At 42.3% G+C, this 25,302-nt stretch overlaps 1 pseudogene; it reads left to right on the top strand.

Moving 5' to 3' along the window:
• Positions 1-3,063: 3,063 nt before the first annotated feature.
• LOC126020500 (homeobox expressed in ES cells 1-like) lies at positions 3,064-3,622 on the top strand (annotated as a pseudogene).
• Positions 3,623-25,302: the final 21,680 nt, after the last annotated feature.

Here is a 25,302-nt window from a genome sequence, read left to right as displayed (position 1 = left end):
AAGAAACTATTCATATGCTGGGTTGTGGTAAAGTAGGTGCTTCAAGAACTATGAAGATGGACAATATATGTTATCTGATTTCAACATGCTTACAATTCATTTATTTCATTAACATTTAATTTCTATGTACTTTTCTAAGTACTAAGTATATATTCAGTTCAGAATACATAAGGTTCTATAAATAAGAAATAAGAATAAGTGAAATAATAAACATACAGGAAGAAATCAAAATCAATAACAACACAGAATAAAAGATTACTGAAAGCAAAATTGATTCTTTTTGTTTACTTATTTTGGGGTCATACAAAGCAGTGCTCAGGGCTTATTTATAGTTCTGCACTCAGGAATAACTCCAGGGAAATTATGGGGTACCATAATCAAATTCGTGTTGGCCACATCAAAGTAAATGTACCCACTGCACTATCACTTTAGTCCTCAAATTAATTCTTTAACATTACTAGACTAATTAAATTAAATTAACGTTTCTGACTAATTAAATTTCTACATTTCCATGCACATGCATATTAGTTTAAGTTTAACCTCAAAAGTTTAAGTGGTTTTTTTTTTTAAGGATCAGAGTCAAAGGAGCACAGTAAAAACGGTGTTAGAGTGGCAATTATTGTTTGCATAGGCCCACCAAAATATGAGGGACATGGAAAGGAAAAACCTTGGCCTAAATATAAGGAGACCCTATTCCTGAAGTTTCCTGGCATAATACCAACTCTAGGCTCCAAGAAAGCTAGTTTGTCCAATCCAAGGCATTGTCTGTAGTGCCAACACACTTTTATTTTTCACACAGTCTCTGTTGTAGATATCATGTTTCTGTATTAAAGATCCTGGAATCTGTATATCCTACATTGAAGTCAGGATGTGGAGTGTCCTCTAGTTTCACCTCACAATTAAAGGGCAATGCAGAGAGCCCTGTCCTGTAAGCAGGTCGTTGTTGTTTCTAAGTCTTCTCAGTGTTAAGGGAAGTCTCTTTTGAGCAGGTTGATGTCAGAGCAGCGGTAAGGTCTTCCCTGGTAGAGGATTGCTTCCAGGTGATGTTATAGACAAACTTGGATGTTTTGTGGATGACTTCCCTGGTTCAGGGGTGAATGAAGAATGCCCATTCTTCTGAGGCCTGTGCCAGGTCATTATGTCAATGTTCAGGGTGTAAGGTCCTGTTTGACTAATTAAATTTCTTAAAAGACTGATTTAGACAAAATTATAAATTTAAATTATAAAATTATAAATTATAAAATGTAATAGCATATAAAACAAACAATATATTAAAATTTCAAAGCCCAGTAATAATAATAATAATAATAATAATGTAATTTATATAACTTAAGGGAGTATAAAATGCTTAGTTAGTCTAGAAAATAGAAATAATAGTTATACCAATAAATATAGAAAATATAATGGAAATTATAAATTGTATATTCATATCTAACAAGTATATGTATTATATAGTACATAACATATTTGGTGGCGTATAAGATGACCCTTCAACCCATGAAAAACTTCCTAAAAGTCTTAAAAGTAAGTTACTTCTTAAAAGTAAGAGGGGTGCGGATCACTCGTCCCTGAAGCTGGAACAAATTTCAGCATGCCGTATACCAGCATATAATATGACTCCCGACTTTTAGGAAGTTTTTCATGGGTTGAAGGGTCATCTTATACGCCGGCAAATATGGTAAGTATTTATTTCTAGAAAAGAAAAAATAATTAAATCCACTGCCCATAGTAGTTCCTGAAATCAATATAATCTGTGGCAAGATGAGAACAGGACAATACAAGAAGAAAATTATAGGCATATTCCACTATGAATAGTATAAAATTTCCTACTAAAATTTCACCCAGGAATGCAAGGATAGTTTATCAAATGAAAATCTAGCAATATAACTTACCATATTAATAACTAAAAAATAAAATTAATATAACTTCTCAAGTGATGAAAAAAGGGGCCGGTGAGGTGGCACTAGAGGTAAGATGTCTGCCTTGCAAGTGCTAGCCAAGGAAGGACCGGGGTTCAATCCCCTGCATCCCATATGGTCCCCCAAGCCAGGGGCAATTTCGGAGCGCTTAGCCAGTAGTAATCCCTGAACATCAAACGAAAAACCAAAAAAAAAAAAAGTGATAAAAAATAGTTGATAAAGTTAAAAAACTTTTTTTTTGTTTTGTTTTTGGGCCACACCCAGTGGCGCTCAAGGGTTACTCCTGGCTCTGTTCTCAGAAATCACCCCTGGGAGGCTCGGGGGACCATATGGGATGCTGGGAATAGAACCTGGTCTTGCATGCAAAGCAAATACCCTACCACTGTGCTATTACTTTGGCTCTAAAAAACTCTGACAAAATTCCTACGAAATTAGGAATAAAATAGTAAATTTTTTTTGGGGGGGGGCTACATCCGGCGATGCTCAGGGGTTACTCCTGCCTGTCTGCTCAGAAATAGCTCCTGGCAGGCACGGGGGACCATATGAAACACCGGGATTTGAACCAACCACCTTTGGTCCTGGATCGGCTGTTTACAAGGCAAACACCGCTGTGCTATCTCTCCGGGCCCAAAATAATAAATTTTTAACTGGTGAAAGTTATACCAAAAGACACGTAATAAACTTATCTTTTAATACCGAGATTCAAACGAAACACCAAAATAACTGATACTGTTTAAGAATGCAAAAGGTATAATGCAAAAAAGGAAAAGAACTTAATAATATAAAGCAAATGTGGTTAGAAACAAACAAAAATAAACATATTACTGTTTTCAGAAGTGACAATATTCTATCTAGAAAATACAAGATCAACTATTAAATTATATTACCATAAAGAAAAAAATATATATCAAATCTACCTAAAACAATATTGCAATTTCTAGATTGACCATTCCCAAACAATTTTTTTAAAAAAAATAGATTATTATCTTTATTATCAATAAAAACTAACTAGGGTGAATTCAATCTAGAATACCTGAGACCTTTATGTGAAAAATAAAACTATAGTAAAGTAGGTACCTGTGGGGCAGAACCCGCCAGAAGGTGCCAAAGGCCAGCTCAGTGGCTCTGATCAGCCCTCGCCAAGATGTCCCCCAGTCTTCGGGAAGGTGCTCAGCTTGGGGACAGCAAAGCCTCGCTGAGCTCCTTTTCAATTGAGAGCATCTTAGGTCTGGAGCAGAAGAAAGACTGTGTTCCTTCCATGAAACCTCACAGGCCCTGAGCAGACACCTGCAGCTCCTCAGGGAAAGATGTTAACCTTCACCTAAATGTCCCGAGTCTTCTAAGGGAATCTCAGTCCCATGTTCTGTGGCCCACTCAGTCCTAGAAGAGGGAATTCTGAAATATGAAGATTGCTTCTTAGCCTCGAAAAGATTATCTCTGAAAAGAGAGTTGAGCTGGTATCGAGGCTGAAAACCAAGAACTGCTTTTACACAAAACCAGATTGAAGTATTAGAAGAGTAAACTGCTACCCTGGCATTGATATCAGAGAAGACTTATCTCGAAAATTGAATCTAGAGGAAGACAGGATCCAGATCTGGTTCCAAAATCGGCATGCCAAGCTGAAAAGGTCCCATAGAGAATCACAATTTTTAATGGCAAAAAAATATTTTGACACAAATCACCTGGAACAGAGAGAAAACTAAACAGTGAAATTATCTTCCAGTTGCAAACCATGAAGAATCAATTCTAAATGTGCTTTTCTTTTCTTTTAATCTAAGTATTATTTTTCTAAAAAATATATTATAAATAATAATCACAGTATGGTACCTACTATACATGGGTTGTTTTAATGACAAAAATCTTTTCCTATATATTGTAGTAAATATTTTCAGAACTTTTCAGTTATTTTTGTCAAATGGTTACAAATATTATTGTCTATAGAATTAGAATGTTAAAATTATCAATCATGAATTAAATTTTCCTTTATCAGCTAAGGAAAGAATAAAAAAAACTACAGTAAAGTACATAAAGGTTGGAGATGTAGGTGAATCTTCCAATAAAATTTCATTGTTGTAACAATATCCATTCTTCTCAAATTACCCAATATATGTTTGATATTTTAAATAAAAGTTTCAATTGACTTACGAAACTCAATATCTCTACTCTAAAATGTACATGAATGTTAGAACAGAACTAACAGACAAAGTGAAATGAAGTTATTCTTATATTTTTGAACAATTCTACTCCTGTTAGAGGGGGACATAAACATGGTGCAGTAGCTTAAACCTTGTTGGGGGTACAGTGGGAGATTGTAAAGAAAATAACAAGACACAGGTTAGAGACAATCAGACATGGTACCAATAACATAACTCAAAGAATGATAGAAAAAAAGAAAAGTGAATTAGAATGTAAATATAGTGGAAATGCAGAAATGTGTTGATAATCCTCTAAAGGAACTTGAAGACTGCTTGGTATCTGAGCTGAGCCCATATTGCAGGAAAAATGACTCAGACTACTGGCCAGTCTGGGGCCATATCAAGGTCCCCAAGCAGATGTTTCTGTTGGCTTCTAAGTATCTATGGGGCCTGAATTAAAGCAAATTAAAGATGGGTGCAATTACATACCACATACAATGTAACCTGAGAACCAATCAAAACATTAGCCATAAAACATCAGCATCATTCTGCTTCCTAAGCTAGGAGGTGAATCCCTTTAAGACCAGGTTCCAGTGCTATTTTTATTTTAGGACTCTGTGGCATTTAAAATCTTGTCTCCAAGTTTGTAGATATAATGAGATGATTTATCATGGAAAATTATTGCATGATCATCAAAAAGTAATGAAAGTTGTCACTGCCTTTCTTCTTAATGGTATTTCTATCCAACATCTTTCCCCCCACTTGAGAGGAGCTCTAAGAGGCTAGCACAGAGCCAACCCAGGATCGGATGTTATTTAATTCACCCAGGCAGTCAACCATAAACACATTTTTCAGAAGTAAAGACAACTTCTGTAACTTTTAATTAAAGTATAAAAGCCCTTAATTAAAGAGACATAAATCACTGAGAAACCTTTAAATCTTCCTAATCTGTGGTGGCACCGCATGTATGTTTCCAGCTGTGTTTATACCCACAGAATCCTCATGTATGTGTAGGAGGGTGTTGGGGAGGTGGGAGGCTATTACTGTTTTCTAGTTTCTAGAGCAGTGGCTTGACTCCAGGGCACTGTTAAAGATACTGACCAGCTACTTGCACTTAGTATAAAAAGAGCCAAGGAGTCCTGATAAACAGTAGCACCCAGTTCTGTTATTTTCATCTCTAATACACACAGTTTGAGGGGCTCAAGCCAACTGCTGCCTCTAAGGGATAGAGCAACAAGCAAAACAAGAGGATGGAAGACAAATAGGAGGAGACAGAAAGATTCCATCAGCTTGGATTTCTCTTAGAATCAGAGAAAAAGGACTTAAGGGGCTACATAGTAAATGCTCACATAACATCATTGCTGAGTTCTTGGAAATAAGGACTCTAAGTAAAATGTCATATAATATAAACAGGTCCTTGAACAACACTGCTTTGTGCAAGCTCTGTTAAACTTGGTCCCCATCTTACATCAACCCTATAACAAGATGAGTAAAGGAGACTAAGGCAATGCTACCTCAAAAAAATGCATTTTGATGGGGTCTGTATTGGATACAAAAGTATAAATAGACAATAAAAGACATTCTTTGGGATTATAACAATCTTACTATTAGGTTGTATTATTAAATGATGATTTTGCTGTGTGATGATATTATTGTAGCTATCTCAGATGGTGTTTTATTCTCAAACACTATCTTTAGAAGTACCTAGCTGTGAAATTTTGTAATATCTATGAGTGGTGGCAAGAATTGGATAAAGGTGGATACCATCCATGTAATCATTTTAATAATTTAAAAACTATGTATGTATAAGATAATTTAATTTTTTGCCACACCTGGTGATGCTTAGGGGTTACTCCTGGCTATGCACTCAGAAATTGCTTCTGGAGTGGGGGACCATATGGGATTCCAGGGGTCGAACCCAGGTTCATCCTGGATCAGCTGCTTACAAGGCAAATGCCTTACCACTGTGCTATTGCTCTGACCCCTAAGATAACTTAATTTTTAATTAAACAACATTTTAAAATTTATCTTTATTTATTTTTATTGCCCTGAGAACCTCAGGAACTATTCCTAACTCTGTGCTCAGCCATTATTCTTGAAGGTTTTTAGGGAACTCTATGGGGTGCAGGGATCGAACTGGGATCAGTCACTGCAAGACAAGACAAGTTTCTTATCCCCTATATTATCTCTCTTTCCCATAAAATAACTTTAAAACAATACTTGGGTGAAGAGTATGCTTACCCCTTACTTAGACTCTTGGAAACACATGAAGAACAAATATACAGACCTGATAGTTGAGTCCAATTGGACAACTTTTCCTCTCATGCAACACCAGTCTGGATGTTGTGATTACATCTTTACAGGTTTGGGAATTATCTAGGCTTTAGGAACGTAGTGGTTCTTCTGGTTGGACTTCGTCCAGTAATGCTTCCTGTTTTTATCCTACAGCACTTCCAGTTTATCCACAAGGATCTGATTAAAAACTGAGGTGAAAAGTCACCCTGTTTTCTGTGTTACTGTTCATTATAGAACAGGAGATGGAGAAATAGTCCACCAATGCAGTGATTTTATCTTAAGGTGCTGTCATGTATGTGAGGAATTCCAGAAATGCCTGGTACCTTCCAAATATCTGTGACATCATGGCCCTTCTCTGTTCAAAGACAGAGCAGGGACATGGACATCAAAGGAGGTGTCTATTGTTCTGTGACCCAGGGAAACTAAAGTAGGAAGATAAAGGAGAAGAAATGGCCTTTCCAATGGCTAAATGCAAGAGACTGATTTTATCCAGAATGGGCATGGCTCTGTGAGCCTAACCCAGGCGAAACATGTGCCTGAGGGAACTACAATAAAAACTGCCAACTTTCTTAGTCTTTGGGCAAAGTAGCTTTACTCAGAAAAGTGTGTGTGTGTGTGTGTGTGTGTGTGAGAGAGAGAGAGAGAGAGAGAGAGAGAGAGAGAGAGAGAGAGAGAGAGAGAGGTGGGGGAAGGGAGGGAGAGATAGACAGATAGACAGACATATATAGACACAGAAAGAAATGGAGATCTTCACAGGGCCGATGAAGGAGATAGCATAATCACCCAGAGAAAGTATCTCTAAAATATGCTATCCAAAGTTTTGAATAGTTCTTAATCCAAACTGAAAAGGGCTTTAATGTCAATAGTTAGAGCTAAAGGGATCATGGAGTGCTGCCCTCATGGTTTCTAAAGGGCCTTGTCATGAGGGTTTAGAACTGCAAGGGTTTCCAAACCCAATGGGGACTAGTTTGAAAATCATAAATCAAGTTCTCTTCACTCCCTTCAGTGAAGAGAGTTTTCCCCCTAGTGCAGCCAAAACTGAAAACTGTACACTGTGAACTTAGCAAAAAAGTTATGCCTCTGAGTCCTTGTGGTAAAAATTTTGATAAGACTGGGTGCCACTCTCTCTGAAGGCACAAGAGGAAAATTTCCAGGCCTCTCTCTTTACGATGGGCTCTTCTTAATTGAGACATGTGGCTCCAGTGATGAAGACTAGCACCTTGTCCCTGAGTATACATCTGTGTCCAAATCCTCTACTTAGAGAATGATACCAGTCATATTGAACTTGAGGTCCCCTAACTTCAGTAGGACCTTATTTAAGGCACTATATTTTTCTGATCCTCTTTCCTAATAAAGTCACATACTGAGGTGATAGGACAGTACTTGAACATATGAGATTGAAGGGGGTGGGACACAATTCAACTCATAGCCATGAGCTAGAGGGAATTTGACTTGTTCAGATAGATTTGCTGGTGCCAGCACCGGTAGCTCAGTCTGTATCTCCATGCATATTAAAAGTTCCTTCTATCCTCAATTGCTAGGTTCATTCTGTCATTGAGCAGCTGGGTTGTTTCTATATCTTGGTTATTGTACAAAGTATGGCAACAAATGCAAAATGTGCATATATCCTTTCAAATTAATGTTTTTGAGGTTTGGGGGATAGATGAGATCCTTTTTTTTTCTTTTCTTAGTACTACTACTGCAGGGCTCCTCCCAGTGCCAATGACCCAGGAATAGGAGAATGAGAGTCTGCTCTTCAAAGCACCCTCCAAGAACCTCCTGGCATACCCTTCCTTCTGTAAATCCACGTTATTCTTCCAGAAATGCCAATTTTTATTTATTTGGTTTTGTTTTGAGGTCATGGCAGTTCTGTTCAGGGCTTACTGATGACTCTTTGTTTAGATATAACTCCTAATAGTGCTCAGGGGATCATATGGGTGCTGGTGAATAAATCTGGGTTGTAGTTGTGCAAAGCAAATGCCCTCCCTATCTACTATCTCTGCTATCTATTTGGCCTTAGGTTCTATTTTTAAGCAGGTGGAATCCATTTCTATTCCAGAGAGTTCTGATGAATATTACAGCATGTAATATCTGGAAAGGTATCCCTAAGTTCATATTAACTTTAGAATGAATCAGACCAAAAAAAAAAAAGGAATGAATCAGACCCCCTAAAGTAACAAAGTACCACAATGTGAATGAGGCCAGATTCATGCTAGGACCTCAGATCTGTGTGCTTTAGTGGTGGTGCAGAGGGACCAGGGACTAGAGATGACCGACAATTACCAAGTGCTAGTCTCTATTCCTTAACATGCCCACACACAATTGCATGTCAAGTGTGCAGAGAATGCTTCCACCAGAGAGAGAATGCTTCCACCAGAGACAGATTATGGGCCTATGGACTTTATCTTGCTAAAATGGAGCCTACACAAAACAGATAAGCATTACATCATCTCCCCAGATTAATCCACATGTATTTTATCTTTTAAGGAGTGTATTAGGGCATCATCGGGGTTACTGTCTACATATGTGGGGCAGGTCACAGTCTCTAATTTAATTTACTCTCAGATGTGTGATGGGTGAGCCACCCTTCAACCAAATGATGGGAATAAAAGCATCCAGGCACGTTAGGCAATGTACATGGCACCTCAAGGTCTTAAGCTTTGTGTGTGTGCTTCTGGAAGGGAAAATAAACAGGACATGTAGGGGTTTCATTTTGATTAAATGCCTTAGCCTTGCTTTGGTATTTATCTTCCTGTGGCAGCCCTGATCCAGTCGCGATGTGTAATTCCATTAGCATTATCTCTCAATTCATTGGAGAGGGACTCAGTTTGGACAGGCGAGTGGAAAAAGGTTCAGAGCTTACTTCTTATTTCTGTGGTGAGTTTATTCCTTTATCGGCAGCTCTTTTCAAGGAAGCTGAAGAGAAACTGGTCAGATTGTTAAGTGAGAATTAAAAGTGGGGTTTTCAAGGCAAACCCAAAAGCTTTGGGGGTGAATAAAAGGTTTAATGAAATATGTGAACAATGCCTCCACTGATTGCATTTCTGATGGAAAAGGATAGTATTGAAGCATCTTCTCTCTCTAGAGGTTTTATCTTTGTGCTTTTAGTGGGAAAAGTCATTTCGATCCAGGGTCCCTACATCTGTGTGTTTCCTTGCTGAGCCACTAAATGACTTTCTCTCCCTCTGCCTTAAATCCTGAGTCTCTAGTCTAGTTAGAGACCATGGGGAAGGCAAATGGGAAGTATATACCAACCCTTCTGATGCTAGTGGGAAGCAGGACGCCCAGGGTGAAATGAATTGCACAGAAAATACCCAAACCCCACTTGCAAGGAGTTGAAAACTCAAGAGGGGTCCATAACTTTTACATATGGCAGTGGGTATCCTCCCTAATTCTATTGCCCCTTCTCCTCACCCATGTTCACCACTTCAGGGAAGTGTCTACAAGGTAGAAATGTTGAAAATGTGAACAGCAAGTAGACCAAGATGATGGCAGTGGTCAGGGAAGCCGCAATAAGTCAAGGTGCTTATCATCTTAAATCCATTATTTTCTGAATAGAGAATTTAAGGTGCTCTAAATGTGCACTGTAGGAAGCATCTTGAGAGTGATGTGGGGAGGGACTATTGCAAATGCCTATTCTTTTTTTGCCATTAAAATGGTTCCTCTGAAAGTAAGCACTGGGGGAATCCAGCCACCTCTTGAGAGAGTTCCTATCCTCCTAGTTTTTAGCTAAGTGTTTGAAATGCAATATGTACTTTTAAATGTGATTTAAAATTTTTGGGAAAAAATCTGGACCCTTATTGCTAAAGCTTTTTGAGTACTCACAACCCAAGAACATTTTATGTATGTTATATTTATGCCATTGTTGTAATGCATAATGTATATTATAATATATGCACAACTAGATATATTTTTAGAGTGAAAAGATATAGAAATAGAAGTGACCATACTTTCTCTCCGCAATGCGCATAGAGTCTAGAAACTCACAGCCCATTTAATAATTTTTTTTATCTTTTAGTCTGTCCAACAAAGAGGTTTTGTCATGTCTTCTTCAGAGATAGAGAAACAGTAGCTGAGATGTGGAGACCTCAGAGCCTGGATTATAATGTGTCTTATGGTTTTAGTTGTGGGGGTCTTTTCCTTCACATTATTCCCTAATTATTTTTTAAAATACATTTATTTAAGCCCCATGATTACAAACATGTTTGTAGCTGGGTTTCGATCATAAAAAGAACACCCCCCTTCACCAGTGCAACATTCCCACCACCAATACCCCATTCCTCCCTTTACTTCCCCTTATCCTTCAGTCTCCAGTGAAGACTACTGTTTTTGTGACCTATAACTTTCCTTCTGTTTTAAGTCTCTCCAGAGTGACTGGATTTGCAGTGAATGATTCTCTGCATTACAATGCATCCAAATCTATCCAGGAGTCCCCTTTCCTTTGCCAGACCCCAATTTTCCCAGTCTCCCTTGCAGTTTCAGTGTCCATGTGACCCAATCTGGCTACTCACATTCAGCAGAGGATTCTGAGCAATTTCACTTGCTATGAGAAGGGCAAACCATGACAGAAGAGCTTCCGGACATGTCTTCATCTCTTCTAATATTAAATATGAGTGCATAGGGGAAATTGGGAGCTGAGACAGCACTGTTATGACCAGGAGGAAATAAATCCAAGGCAAAAGTCAGCATTCTAAGGATGAGGCACAGACAGAAAAGAAAGTCTGGCCCTTAATAATCTCATGGAGTCTCTGCATTAGAACTGCATCCCTGTAAGCTACAATTGTTAATTATTAAATGTCTTAACAGATTAAGTAGTTGATTGGGTATTTTGTTATTTGCCTTAGTATGGATACAGCCTCCACTTCTCCACTTAAAATAACTATTTTCCACAGATATTTTATTATCTATTTATTATCTATTATTCATTTCCACCTGTTCCTTAATCAATATGCTAACTTTTATAGGTCTAGGCTGGGTCCATACGGCTCAAGGAGCCATATGATCCAAAGCTCTGTTGAGAGTTCTGCATCATTTTCCTAAATTTTCTTCTTTGTCCTTCCTGGTTACACTGTTGTGTATGTATTAATCACAGTCAATCTTATTTCCTATCTAAGCTGCTTTGAAAGCACCATTGCTTCTCTACTTTCTGTGTCAGGGTTCTTGTATTGGCTGCTTTCTCTCTCCACATCTGCATATGGCTGCCACTTTGTCCTCTAGCTTAATTCCAGAAATTGCCACTTCTGGGAAATCTATGCAAGTATGCGAAATTGCATGCCCCCATCCCTTGCAACACTTCTAATTTTTTCCCGCTTCCTAAAACCTTCTTGTTTACTCATTTATCTTGCTGGTTCCCACCTCAATCTCAAATAGAGGTGAGATGGAACACAGCAGGTCTCCATCAGTCTTGAGATTCCCCTTTACTTCTGGCACCTACAATAGTGCTTGGCACCAGGTAGGGATACGGAAAATTCATATAACAGATGGATAAAAGAAGGAATGATTGAAGAGAACTCCTTCCTATTTGTTGGATTGGCTGCTACTCTATTCATGAATTGCTGAATTAAGTCAATATGATCTTTAAAATGAATTAAAGGAAAAATAGAGAATGAATAGAGATGAGGTACCTGCTTATCTAAGTCCTTAGTCTTGTTCCTCTGGGGAATATTTCAGTATTTATGAAATGGGGTAACTAAAAAGTAAAGCAATCAGAGCTTCCTTTGCAAGGGCTAGATGAATATTGTACTATCAGCAGCTTTTTATAATTTAAAATCCTAACTTGGAAGAACGTATATTAGTGTGGTTATTATTTTTCATTGAAATGAGCCTTATTTAAAAAATATTGTAACTGCAGAGGCACTCGATACAAAATGGTTAGAATGTGAATAGGGTGTTATTCTGAGGATCAGAATAAAGAAATATTGCTTTGTAAATTGATGGCCACGCACCTTCTGGTGTATACTTATTGTTATTTTTATTGGTTCATTTTGGGCCACACTCAGTGATGCTCAGGGTTTACTCCTGTCTGGATCTTCACTCAGATCACTCCTGGCAGGACTTGAGGGACCATCTATTATGCCGAAGATCAAGCCCTCTTGGCATCTTGCAAGGCTAGTGCCTTTCCTGCTATACTATCTCTTCTAGTATTCAGAGTATATTACTATGTCTGTGTGTTTAGTATGTGAGCCTATTTTACCTGAGAGCACCTAAAGGCAGGAACTATGCTCTGAAATGGCTTTGATCCAGAGAACACTGAGATATGGTTTGTACTTGATGAATGTTTTTTACAATGGATGACATGTTTTTAAGCATGATAGAAATTACACAAAGTGTTTATTAGCATATTTTACTCATTAATTACAATAAAATTAAAAAATATAATCTCATAGAAATATGGGATACCTATTTTGATGTTTGAAGATTGATTTTATAATTTTTGCCTTTGTTATTCTTTTCTTTTCTCTTCCTTTCCCACTTCTTCCATCCTCCCTCCCCTTTGAACTCTTCTCTCCCCTTCTTTCTTTCATTCAGGGAAGATGTATTCTTTCTTCCTCCAGCTCTTCTGCCTGAACAAGCATGAAGAATTGGTAAGGCAAATTATGTCTAAAAGGTGTTGGTAAAGTCACTGAAGATGAAAGATAGGATGCTTCAGTTTTATTTGTGGAAGAAATGGTAAGGATGTCCATTATTATCCTACAGATGGTACCTTGGCAGAAAGCATCATTAGAAACAGCAAAGAAACTTGCTGAAAATGTGCAACTCTTGCTCAAGAAACAGACATACATTCTTTCACAGGAATATATTTTGTGGTGGGATGATTTTCCCTAAGGGAGAGACTGGAGAGTGCCATTGTTCTGGTCATTTTAGACAAACAAGAGGATGAAAGAGCAGCCATTATCTAATATCTTGTTAAATTCCATGAAGTAGTTAATGGTAGTACAAAAGCCTGCCTCGCTCCTGTAGCTACATCCATGGGCTAAGGTGATTCAGATTTGCATCAAGATAATCACTTACTACTTATCTGAGACTCTGGCTTTCAGGCCCTGCAAGGCTATAGAAAGCTTCTGAAGCTGAAAAGGGCAGAAAGGTGGGGTTGTTCAGGATAACCTTCTGTAGAAGAGAATGGCTGTCTAATGGAAAGGAAGACAGACAGGGCTGGAGAGAGAACAGAAGTTAAGGTATCTAGCCTTACATTCTGTTGACCTTGGTTTAAATCCCAAATGTACCCAGGGGTCACACCTGAGTCTAGAGTCAGGAATATCCCATGAGTACTTTTGGGTAAGACTCAATCTCCTTACTACACCCCCTTTTGTTACTCACAAAAAAAGTCAAAACATCCTGGGACATAAAGAGAAAGACTGGGGACTCAGCAAAGTTGGGGAACTAGCAAGATAAGAAACAATTAGAACCTGAATTATATGACAAATGATGGAGAAAGTTGTTGCAGCCAGGCCTTCACTAGGCAAAAGATGGGAAATCCATGCAGGTATGTCTTTCTGTTTTTGTTTTTTTGGTCATACTGGCAGTGCTCAGGAGTTACTCTTGGCTCTATGCTCAGAAATTGCTCCTGGCAAGTTCGGGAGACCATATGGGATGCAGGGATTTGATCTACTGTCCTTCTGTATGCAAGGCAAACACCCTACTTCCATGCTATCTCTCCAGCCAGCTGGACTGTCTTAAAGGGCAGGACCTGCAGTATCTTCATTAATCCAAGTAGAGACTCCCTGCCTCAAAGTAGAGGAGAACTCCTGACATTTCTTTAGCTCCATTCTTTAGCTCATGTTTCTATTAGTTTGGGAAGCATCTCACCTGTGAGTCACACTAATAACTTTTTGTCAAGTTTAACCAGTTACTTTTCCTTTTAGGGGTCGATGAAGGAACTCAGAACCTCATCCAGATAGGCACACATTCTACCAATGAACTATATAACTGGGCCCTTCACTAATACTTTAAAAAAGAATGGAGGTTCCATCTTCCTGATCTTGTGCTTGCAAAATTGTTTACTGGACTCACTTATAGACCCTTGGTTGAATCCAGATTACTATATTTAGTAGCTATATCCCCATAATTTAGCATGCAAAATGACTTCTGAATACAAATAGTATATTGTATGTTACTAAGCTTTGACCACATCCTCATAGCTTGAATTAAACAGGGTCTTCTTGATTTTGTCTTAAGATCTATGTAACTTGATGATGTTGCTAAAAGAAAAACAAAATTCAACCCTTTCAAGCATTGAAAAAAAATGCAAAGTTCTGTACTGATGGTCTCTTGAGGAGGTATCAAAAGAAGGAATGACATCATTCCTTCTAAGAAATTTCCTGGAAACTTGTTCTTTCAGAGACTGATACTCATTCCCTACAGACCTCTTCCTTGAGGGCTTTTTCCTATTTTGAAGCATCTCACTCCTCATTCCTTCTCCACTCCTAGTCGCTGCTCTGTTCTCTTTCCTTACAAATCCCTTTTTTTTTAAAGAGCTCTCTATATTTCAAATATACAGCAGTTAAACTTATCTCACATTTTTTTTATTATTTACCCTGGTGAATGTCTGATAAAAACCCCACATGTTTAATATCAAGCAAAGATTACACACACACACACACACACACAAACACACACACACACACCTACCTAAGGAGAGTTGCATATACTTACATTTAGCATTTCTGGGTTTTTTGTTTTGTTTTGTTTTGTTTTGTTTTTGGGCCACACCCGGTGACACTCAGGGGTTACTCCTGACTATGCACTCAGAAATCGCTTCTGGCTTCGGGCACCATATGGGATGCTGGGGGATCGAACCATGGTCTGTCCTAGGCTAGCACAGGCAAGGCAGACACCTTACCACTTGCACCACTGCTCCAGCCCCAGCATTTCTGTTTTTAACTGAAAAACATTGGATCAAGTTTGGATCTCTAAAATTTCTGAGTGCAGAGCCATGTGTAACCCTGGAGTGCTGCCAGTGTGGCCCCAAAACAACAACAAAATGGGGCCAGAGATATAGCATAGCAATACGGCATTTGCCTAGATTGGTAAGCAGCCAATCCAGGACTGAAGGTGGTTTGAATCCCAGCATCCCATATGTTCCCCCATGCCTGCCAGGAGCGATTTCTGAGGACAGAGCCAGGAGTAACTCCTTAGCACTGCTGGATGTGACCCAAAAATACCAAAACAACAACAACAACAACAACAACATCAATAGTATCTGTTAAATAGGTATAGTTTGAGAACAGAGCTCTGAGACACATGTCAAAAGAATTTTCTTTATATTGCCCTGATGTTCATGAAGGAGCATCTTTGGGGTTTAACCATGAGTCACTTATTCCATCAGATTCACATCCCCTTAGATTGTACCAGGATTTTTATTTTACTTTTCTCTTGAGAACATTGTGAATTACAAGTCCTTCATAGTTTAATTTCAAGCATAGTGATAGTGAATTAGGGCCATTCCTACCACCAGTTTTGACCTCCCTCCACCAAAGTTCCCAGCATCCATCCCATATCTCCACCCTTAGCCCCACTGGTAGGCCATTTTAAGGTTAGATTGTTATAGTTTGGGTCTCTTGTTTCTATTGTTGTTGACTTTGGCTTGCGTATTTAGTTCTGATCATTCTTATTTTTCCCCTCCACCAAAGCACTGAGACTACTTGGCTCCTGGACCCCACCCCACCCTCCTTTTTCTCAATTTGTAGAAAATGTGAAAATATGAGGCAAAACAAAGTAATTCATATCTACCAGGATTTTATTCTAGCTATTAAACACCCCAGTATAAATCAGCTACTATCTCTCATGTGATCTAAAAGCCTCACTACTTGTTGAGTTAGGAAACAAACCTAGACAGACAGGATTGACTCTTTGAAACTCCTCAATTAGTTCTTATAAGATAAATAATAAATTTCTAAGGATCACCATATTGTTTTCTGAAAATTTCATGTCTACTTTTTTTGTTTTTTGTTTTTTGGGTCACACCCGGCGGTGCTCAGGGGTTACTCCTGGCTGTCTGCTCAGAAATAGCTCCTGGCAGGCACGGGGGACCATATGGGACACCGGGATTCGAACCAACCACCTTTGGTCCTGGATCAGCTGCTTGCAAGGCAAACACCACTGTGCTATCTCTCCGGGCCCCCATGTCTACTTTTTATTGATCCCATGGACAACATTTGGGTATTATTCAGAAACTACCTTATTTTCATTCTTTGCAAAACAAAATATGTCTATCTCTCATCTTCTGTCACTTCTCCTTACACAATTGCCGCAAATCTACAAATCCTAATCCCATGGAATTTTCACTCAATAGCAATGGACTGTCTCCTGCCTCATCAGAGTTTTCACCTGTACAATTTCTGGGTGTCAATTCCTGGTGAATTACTCCAGATAGAAGGATATTGCCTATGACTTACATTAGTTAGAAATGGATTTTTTGGGGCCAGAGAGATAGCATAGAGGTAAGGTGTTTGCCTTGCATGCAGAAGGATGGTGGTTCAAATCCCGGCATCCCATATGGTCACCTGAGTCTGCTAGGAGTGATTTCTGAGTGTAGAACCAGGAGTAACCCCTGAGTGCTGCTGGGTGTGGCCCAAAAATAAAAAAAGTGGATTTTGAGTTACTCTTGGGCTCTCCCCATTAAACATCTAGTGCTCAACAGGCGTCCTCCAGGCCCTGCTGGAAACTGACTGGACTTTAGGAAACATGGCTGAAGACTCTTTCTCTGGAATGTTTGCTCTGTCATTCCACAGACAGGCTGCTGTGTGACCTTCCTGGCAGCCCACAAAAGAGGAGCAAGATGGAATAGATAGTCAGAAACTAGAACAAAGGCAAGCTTAAATATGATACAGATGGGGTGGAGGAGTGTTGGCTGGATTCTAAAGAGAGAGTAGAGGACAAGTGGTGTGACGATGATGCTTTAGCAGCAGTATTTTGTTTTAACTGGTTCTAAAAAACTAGAGAATATAATAGTTGTACATGGACAAAATGCTTTAATGACCAGTAAAATATATATCTCCTGGAGCTGGAGCAATAGTACAGCTGGAGCAATAGTACAATAGGGTATTTGCATTGCACATGGCCAAGATAGATTTCATCCCCAATTCTAGGAGTATTTCTGAGTATAGAGCCAGGAGTAACTCCTGAGCATTGCCAGGTGGGGCCTCAAAACCAAACATCTATATCTAGTATATATCTATTTCTATCTCTATCTCTATACTTTTTCTTTCCTCTGGATTCCTCTTCTAGTGATATTCAGTAATTTTTTTTTTGGCTACACCCAGAAATCTCAGGGCTTACTCCTGGCTCTGCATTCAGGGATCACTCTTGGCAGGCTTGGAGGCCTATATGTGGTATCAATAATTGAACCAGGGTTGGCCACATGCAAAACAAATACCCTGCCCATCTCTCTGGCTCCTCTATAGTAATTTGTAATGTGCCTTTCTAAACTTCCCTGTTTATAACTCAGCCTAAATAGATATTTGTCCTAACTCATACATTCAAAAATATGCAAATATCTATATAAATACACCTCTCTGCTCTTTGTTGTTTTTTTTTTCTCCTCCAGTACACAGATTACATAGATTTTCTTCATTTGTTTAAGATCTAGACCATGTTGTATAGGTGTACCATAATTTTAACAGCAGTGCTTTGAGGGAATGAAAATAGAATTGTTGCCAACCCCAAGGAATTAATCTTAAGTTTGAAGTAGAGGGAGTAACTGACAGATGTTAAAAGGTTTACATCCAGCTGCCTATGAAACCTGAGGTGTGTCTCTTCTATAGCCTTTGCCTCAGTTTGCCTAGCAGGAAGAAGAAAACACTTTTATTCTTCATTTAAGTGTCAAAAAAAAAAAGGAACACATGTCAAAGCTCCTAGAATACAGAGCTTAATCACATAATCTTATCAACTGAAATTTGGGCAGAAGGGAACCCTTATGCTAGCTATAGAAAGACTGACTCCATCTGCTATTAGTGGTGTATTACTGGGAGCCCTTGAATACTCAGCTGAGAAATGAAACATCCACAATAGGATGGTCCATCTTCTCTTCACCCATCTATGATCCTGCCCAGTGGTATGCTGGTGAGTGCTTGACAAATAGTTCTCAATAGGAGAGAAAAGTGTAATTCATCATGTGTGCCAATTCTTGTGGTGTAAATACTGCTACGGTGTCTGATGTCTGCCTAACAGTGCAACATCGCTGAATGTAAAGTTGGGGGAAAAGGTGACCACAGAACTTTCTCCAGCCCTTAGAACTGCACAGTACTATGGCCTTGACTAATAAGAACCCAGAAGCACCTTATGGGCCCCTAAGAACATGCAGCATTTGTAAAGTGTGCTATCAGTAGTGGTGCTTTGGAAGGAAGGCAAGAATGAATCAAAGCTGCAAAGTCCTAGAAGGAAGAGGTCACCTTGGACTATACACTCCCTAGAGTCCTAGACTATTCCCCAAGGCATGGTCTATGGCTTCTTTTTACTTGGATCGAGGTTAGGCAATTTTCCTTTTTATTCTTCCACTTCGCAGAAAATCTTTTTTTCCTATCCCTTTTATATGTCTTGGCCCTACTAATTATCCTCATATATGGCCCAAGCAATGACAATGTGTAAATGTTTTCATGGAACAATGGAGGGGGAAAATCCTGTGCTATCAGCTTCTAGTCTCTGTACCTTCTCTTTATTGATAGAAGAGATATAGGAACAACCTTACAACCTTGATAGAATAAATGTGACAATCTTGTTGTATCCCCACAGGGTTGTATAAGTCAGGAGCAGTTCTAGTGCATTCTCTCTCTCTCTCTCTCTCTCTCTCTCTCTCTCTCTCTCTCTCAAAGAAAAGCACAATTCATCATGTGTGCCAATTCTTGTGGTGTAAATACTGCTACTGTGGCTGATGTTTGCCTATTAGTGCAATATCATCAAATATAATGTTGGGGAGAAAGATGACAACTGGCCTTTCTCTAGAGCCCTTAGAACTGCTCAGTACTTAGGCCTTGATGGATAAGAACCCATGAACACTGTATGGGTCATAAGAACATACATATTATATATATATAATATATACACATATGTTTTGGGGCCACACCAGAAAGTACTGTTTCTGCTCATGGATTACTCCTAGTGGAGCTCTGAAGACTATCTGGGGCACAGTGGGTCAACCAGCACACAGGTTGGCAGTGTGCAAAGTCTTACCCACTGTACTATCTCCTCAGCAAATAGCCAATATTTTCAGCCATTGTGGAGTCCAATGCCCATGTTGACTTAAATTTAATTGACCTCCAAGAAGTTTCCTGAGAAGTTAGGTACCACACTGCTTATTGAGATTATTTGGGCCCAGTACTGCTTTCCACCTCATCATTAGTGTCTCTGAGGTACATATCCAGGACCTGACAATACCCAACTTACAGTGAGTGCTGAATTCAAGCATTCTGTGAAATTCTTTCTATATCCCTAACCGGCTTTCCCCATTTTCACTGAAAACATTGATATAGGCTAAGAGGCATGACCTCAGAGCTCTGAGGGGGCATAGGATCCACAGAGTCTGATGGAAGAAGGGAGGCAGAGAGCATTTGCCCCCTTGACCCCAGCCCCTACTGTGATCTTGAGGATGAGGGTGGATATAGAAGAGCTTAAGGCTTATCATGCCCAGCAGCGTAGATGGATGAGGTGAGACAGAAGTGTGCCTCCATCAAATAGAGTGTGGGTAGTGTCTGTCCATGGAATATAACAATATCAGACCTGTTCCTTGCATAGAACCCATTGGGGGAATCTCTGCCATAATGGAGATGTATATTGGGGATATTGTTAGTGGAGATCAAGTCGCATGTCAGCAGAATGCTGGGAACTGAGATGCAGGAAATCGCACTACTGTGCCTGCTCATGCAGGTTGAAGAAGCCAGGGACACTTTAAATTGACTAAAAATTTACCTGCCAACTCAGTTCAAGTTGCAGTTTTTGGTGGAGTTAGTTATTGTGGAGTTACAGTATTGTGCAGTTATAGTGAAGGTACTTGTCTGAAACTTCCTCCCCAAATATCATTTATCTGCCTCTTCAATGGTTCTATGACTTGGCATCTCAAAAGTAAAGGTAAGCAAGCTTTGGACCAGAGATTTATCAAACTTCAATAATAGAGGACAGAATGTATTTGTTTCAACGGGCTGATGATCTTAGAGCAGCAGTGGAGATCTCGACATGGCAGACTGCCGTCTTGCAGCCATGGCAGGCTGCTGGCGTGTAGGGTGAACATCAGGGTATGCACAGAAGGTGGTAAGTTGGAGTTCTCCCTTCTCTCCTCTCCGCAGTGCAGGCCTGGCATCCCTTACACTAGTGTCACTGCCAAAGGCTCCTGTTTCCCCTTCTCTAGTTGGGAATAAAAACCAATACTTCTACTCTCCTGCAGGTGGCGCCACAATTTAGGTTTTTAAACCAAGGCTGCGTGTGGTTTTTCCATCCAGGTCACCAGCACTCTGGATAAAATCCAGCCATGGGGCCAGCTCTTGGGGTGGGGGTGGAATTTTCTGTAAAGCAACCACCAGGATCTGGTGATTTATCTAACAAGCCAATCTGGCTTTTATAAACTTAAATAGCAGCTCTGTTTCAAGGCTAATAAAATGGTGGTAGCTGAAAGAAGGGAAACTTAAGGATTTCTTCTTCTTGCTCCTATTAAGTGTAGTTCTTTGATTCCGCCAAGAGAGATGAGCCAAAACTTTTCTCCTCAAACCCCTTAATAAGCCACGACCAAATTGCCTCCTTAGAAAAAAGGACTTTGTGGGGTTGGGGGTGCGTCTCTGCGGTAGATCATGTGCTTTGCATGTGTGAGGCCTGGGGACTAATTTCAGCATCAAGAAGAGAGATAGAGAGGGAGAGAGAGAGAGTAGAAGAAGAAAGGAAGGAGTGAGAAGGGAGGAAGAGAAGGAAGGTAAGAAAGAAGGAAGGGAGGAAGGGAGGGAGAGAAGAAGGGAGGGAAGGACAAAGGAAGGAAGGGAGGGAAGGAGGGAGAGGAGAAAAGGAGAGAGAAAGGGAAGAATGAAGAAAGGAGAAAAGAAGGGAGGATTGCAAGGAGGGAGGGAGAAAGGAAGTAGAATTAATTATCTGAAGCAATATACCCAAGGCCCAGGTGATGATACACCCACCCCCACTTCCCACCAGGTAGCAGTAGGTAGGGGTTGACTTACAGACCACTGTTAGCTGGGTGAGGTGAGAACTAGAATGGTACCCAATACAGAGACCGATTTTGAGCTTTTCCTGCATGTGTGTTCATAGAGAAGGGTCAGGAGGACAGAGGACAGCTGTGCCCTTATGACATGTGCCCATTCACCTAAGGACTTGCTTTGCTAAAGAGCAATACTAATTTCTTACAGCATGTGATACTAATTTCTTGTAGCATGCGACTGTGAACAGAGCCTTTACTTTGAATCTCTCTCTCTCTCTCTCTCTCTCTCTCTCTCTCTCTCTCTCTCTCTCTCTCTCTCTCTCTTAGTGGGCAGGAGGAAATCTCTCCCAGAAATAAGAAGATCGGCTCCAATTAACAGGACTGGTATGTGGAAGCACCAGTCAGAACTGGGATCCCCATCTTCAAACTTCCAACCCGCAGTGCTCCTTCTCTGATGCCACCCACCTTTCCTGTCCTGGAAGAGGCCACCACACTGCAAAGAATAAAGCTTCCTGCAATTGCCACCCTTCCTTCCAGGGACACTACAAATGCTCATCAGGAGGCCAGTCCCCTGCCATCAACCTGGAGGGAAGGCAGGAGAAGGCACTCAGCCATATGGTCCCAGGAACCTCAGGAGAATTGGGGGGGGGGGCTCACCTTCTTTGAGAGCCAGGTTTTGAGTCTCCCCTCTTCCCTGTCATTTGGCTCTGTCATTCCTCTTCAGGCACCACATGGCATTCATTTCTCCGGATGAAAATAAATGACACCACACACTAGGCAGGAGATAAAGAATAATAAATACATTTTATTTGCCACCACTCACAAAAGGCCTTTGACTTCTCATCCATCCATCAACAGCAAATGGACCTGGAACCTCAGCAAGTTTCACACACACACACACACACACACACACACACACAGAAGCACACAGCACTGTATGCACAAATACATGTCACATATCACACGGGGACATACATATACACATAGATGTACACACCACATACATATCACAGATACATAGCACAAAGATACACATGCAGGCAACCACCATACATCATTCCTTCCCATGAGTGCACATGCACACATACAAACACACACACACACAGGCTACAAGGCCAAACCACCTCTGTTGTATTAAAAATGCATGTTATAGACACTAGTCACAGAGCTGTTTTATCTCCCTCCCTCCCTTCTGGCATTTTTATGGCACACCCTGAAAGTCTGGTAGCAAGCAGAGGTATGAAAGGATTTCAGCCCCCCCCCCCCAATTCTATGACCTCCCCCTGCATTTATTGAACCATATTCCCTAAGTAACCCATTAGGCTTTGGGCTATGACTATCTGGCTTGTCACCTCTGTGATGGTTGGTCTCAGGGAAGGGGAGGGTGGCTCAGTCATATTCCAGGGTGTGGAGACCAGCACCAGGTGACTTGTCCTTCCCTTCTGGTCTCATCCCCATCTTCCAGCCTAGGGAGAAATTTGGCTCGGGGTTCCCAGCCCCCTTGGAGGCCACTGCAGCAGCAGCAACAACAGCTGTAAGGACTTATCTGGTTGTGTTTTCTTCTGGACTTCCGAAAACTAACCTGATAGAGCTGCTTTATCTATAGTCTGGGATCCAGGGTTTCTGAGACCAGAGGAGCCAGTGCAATGTATTAAGGCAAGCTAATAGGATAACTCCTTGCTGCTCAAGGGCCATGCCGTGCTCCGTGGTGAGGAGCCAGAGGGGGCTGAGGCTCCACTCTGTCTCCTGGAAAACCCTTTAGCCAAACAGTCCCTGTCTGGGGCTGCCTCTCCCCCCGATGGATTCAACCCCACTCCCCCCTTGAAAAGGCACCTGCCTAGAGCCAGCAAAGCCTGAGCTGATTCCTCTCTGTGGATCAGGTGGATCAAACTTATCTGCCCAGTGCAGATCAGCCCCAAATAGTCCCTTCACTGCTGATTTGGATGCAGATATTACCTCTGCAGGAAGCCATAGGCAGGAGTGTTGCTGCCGCCTGTCTGGAGGGGAGAACCTGAAAGGTCAGGGGGTGCTAAGCAAGAGGGAAGGAAAGTCTAAAAAGGGGCAGGAGGGAGCTCAACGATCCCCCACCCCACGCCCTTCGGAATGTGTTAGGACCTTTGGGACTGCCTGACTTAGGAGGGCAGCTTTGATGGGACAGCTTAGGCTCCCTTTCTTTAGGCATCCCCTGGTGTGTGTGTGTGTGTGTGTGTGTGTGTGTGTGTGTGTGTGTGTGTGTGTGTGTGTGTGTGTGTGTGTGTGATGGCACAAATTCCTGGAGGGTGCACCTCCCCATCTTGACAACCCCTTCATTGCAACCCGGAGGGACACCCTCATTTTGTCACTGGGACTTAAGACTCTGCTGTCCCGCGTTGGGACTGAAGTGGGAAGCCAGGTGACCGGGAAGAGATGGGGTGTGGGGGGGCACGTCAGCATCTCTTACTGGAACGTGACTTCTTTACTAGGCAGTTCTGATGCTCGGGCTATTCCAGCTCTCCCCAAACCTCCTTCCAGGACTTGCATCTTGGGTGCCTGGCTGGATTGCTGGGGGCAGGACTCCGTGGGGAATGGAAGAGGGGAGAAAGAAAAAGGGGGGTGCTTGGGGCTGACTTCTCTCTCCTCGCCTCTCTCGGACCTTGCTCGCCAAGGTCCCCTTCGGGCCACCTTTTTTCCGCCCTGTGTCCGCGGCACCACGCGCACCCCCAACCCCAACTTCACTCGGCAGGGCAAGGTTTTCCCTGGGTAGGGTCGCTGTTTGGTGTGCCGGGCCTTCGGGGGGGGGGGGGAAGGGGTGAGGGGAGCCGGCCAAGGTCGGTAGCCAGCCAGCCAGCCCGAGCCGGGCGTGCGGGGCGCAGCGTTGGAGGAGTGAGTGGGGGCGCGGCGCCCCCGGCCCCCTCTGCCGGCCGCTCGGTCTGGATGTCAGCCGCGAGCTCCGAGGCCGCCCGAGCGAGCTAGGGAGGGAGCGGCGGGGAGGGGCGGGAGGAGGCGAGAGCGGGAGGCAGGGAAGCGGGGAGAGGAGGGGAGGGAAGGGGAAGGGAAGGGAGGGTGAGAGGAGAGGAGAGGAAAGGAGAGGAGGACCCAGAGAGCGAGCGCCAGGCAGCTGGAGTTTTTGCAGTGCTTGGCCGGGCTTCAATGCACAGCAGCAGCGGCGAGCCGCGGCGGCAGCACGCAGCCAGGGAGCTCCGGCGGCGGCCCCGCTCCCTGCCCCCTGCAAACTTTGCGAGCAGCCCGCCCGGGGGGCCGGGGGGCGCGCCCGGGAGGCCCGGCTCCACCCGCGGCCACGCTCGCCGCTTTCCCCCGCCGCTGCAGCCCCGAGCCTCCCCGGGGGAGCCGCCGGCAGCTCCCGCGGCCCCCCAGCCCCGGCCCCTGGGCGCTCCCGGGTCCGGCTCGCGGTTGGGGCCGGCGCGGGCGGCCGCCGCTGCCCAGGGAGGCGCACCCCGGCGCCCGGAGCGGAGAGCTCCCTCGTAAGCGGGGTCCCCGAGCCCTCCTCGCGCCCGGGCGGCAGCAGCAGCAGCAGCAGCAGCTTCAGCAGCAACCCGATCGGGCGAGCATGGGCGGCGCGGAGTGACGCCGCCGTGCCCGCCTGGCATCAAGGACATTCAGCCCGCGGGGGTGGGGACACAAAGGGGGGGGGGACAGCCCCGCGTCTCCACCGCAGCACCCCGAGAGCCACCACCGCCGGAGCCGGAGGGAGGAAAAAAAAAAAAAAAAGGAGGGTGTGCTCGGAATCGCTCCCGGCTCCCGATTTTTTTTTATTTTATTTTATTTATTCTATTTTGTTCCGGTTGGACCGTCTGCGCACCTTGGACACCGCAGGAGCAGGAGGAGC

This window comes from Suncus etruscus, chromosome 1 (assembly GCF_024139225.1).
Source record: "Suncus etruscus isolate mSunEtr1 chromosome 1, mSunEtr1.pri.cur, whole genome shotgun sequence".
Classification (NCBI taxonomy): domain Eukaryota; kingdom Metazoa; phylum Chordata; class Mammalia; order Eulipotyphla; family Soricidae; genus Suncus; species Suncus etruscus.
This window is presented reverse-complemented; position numbering and strand designations above follow the sequence as displayed.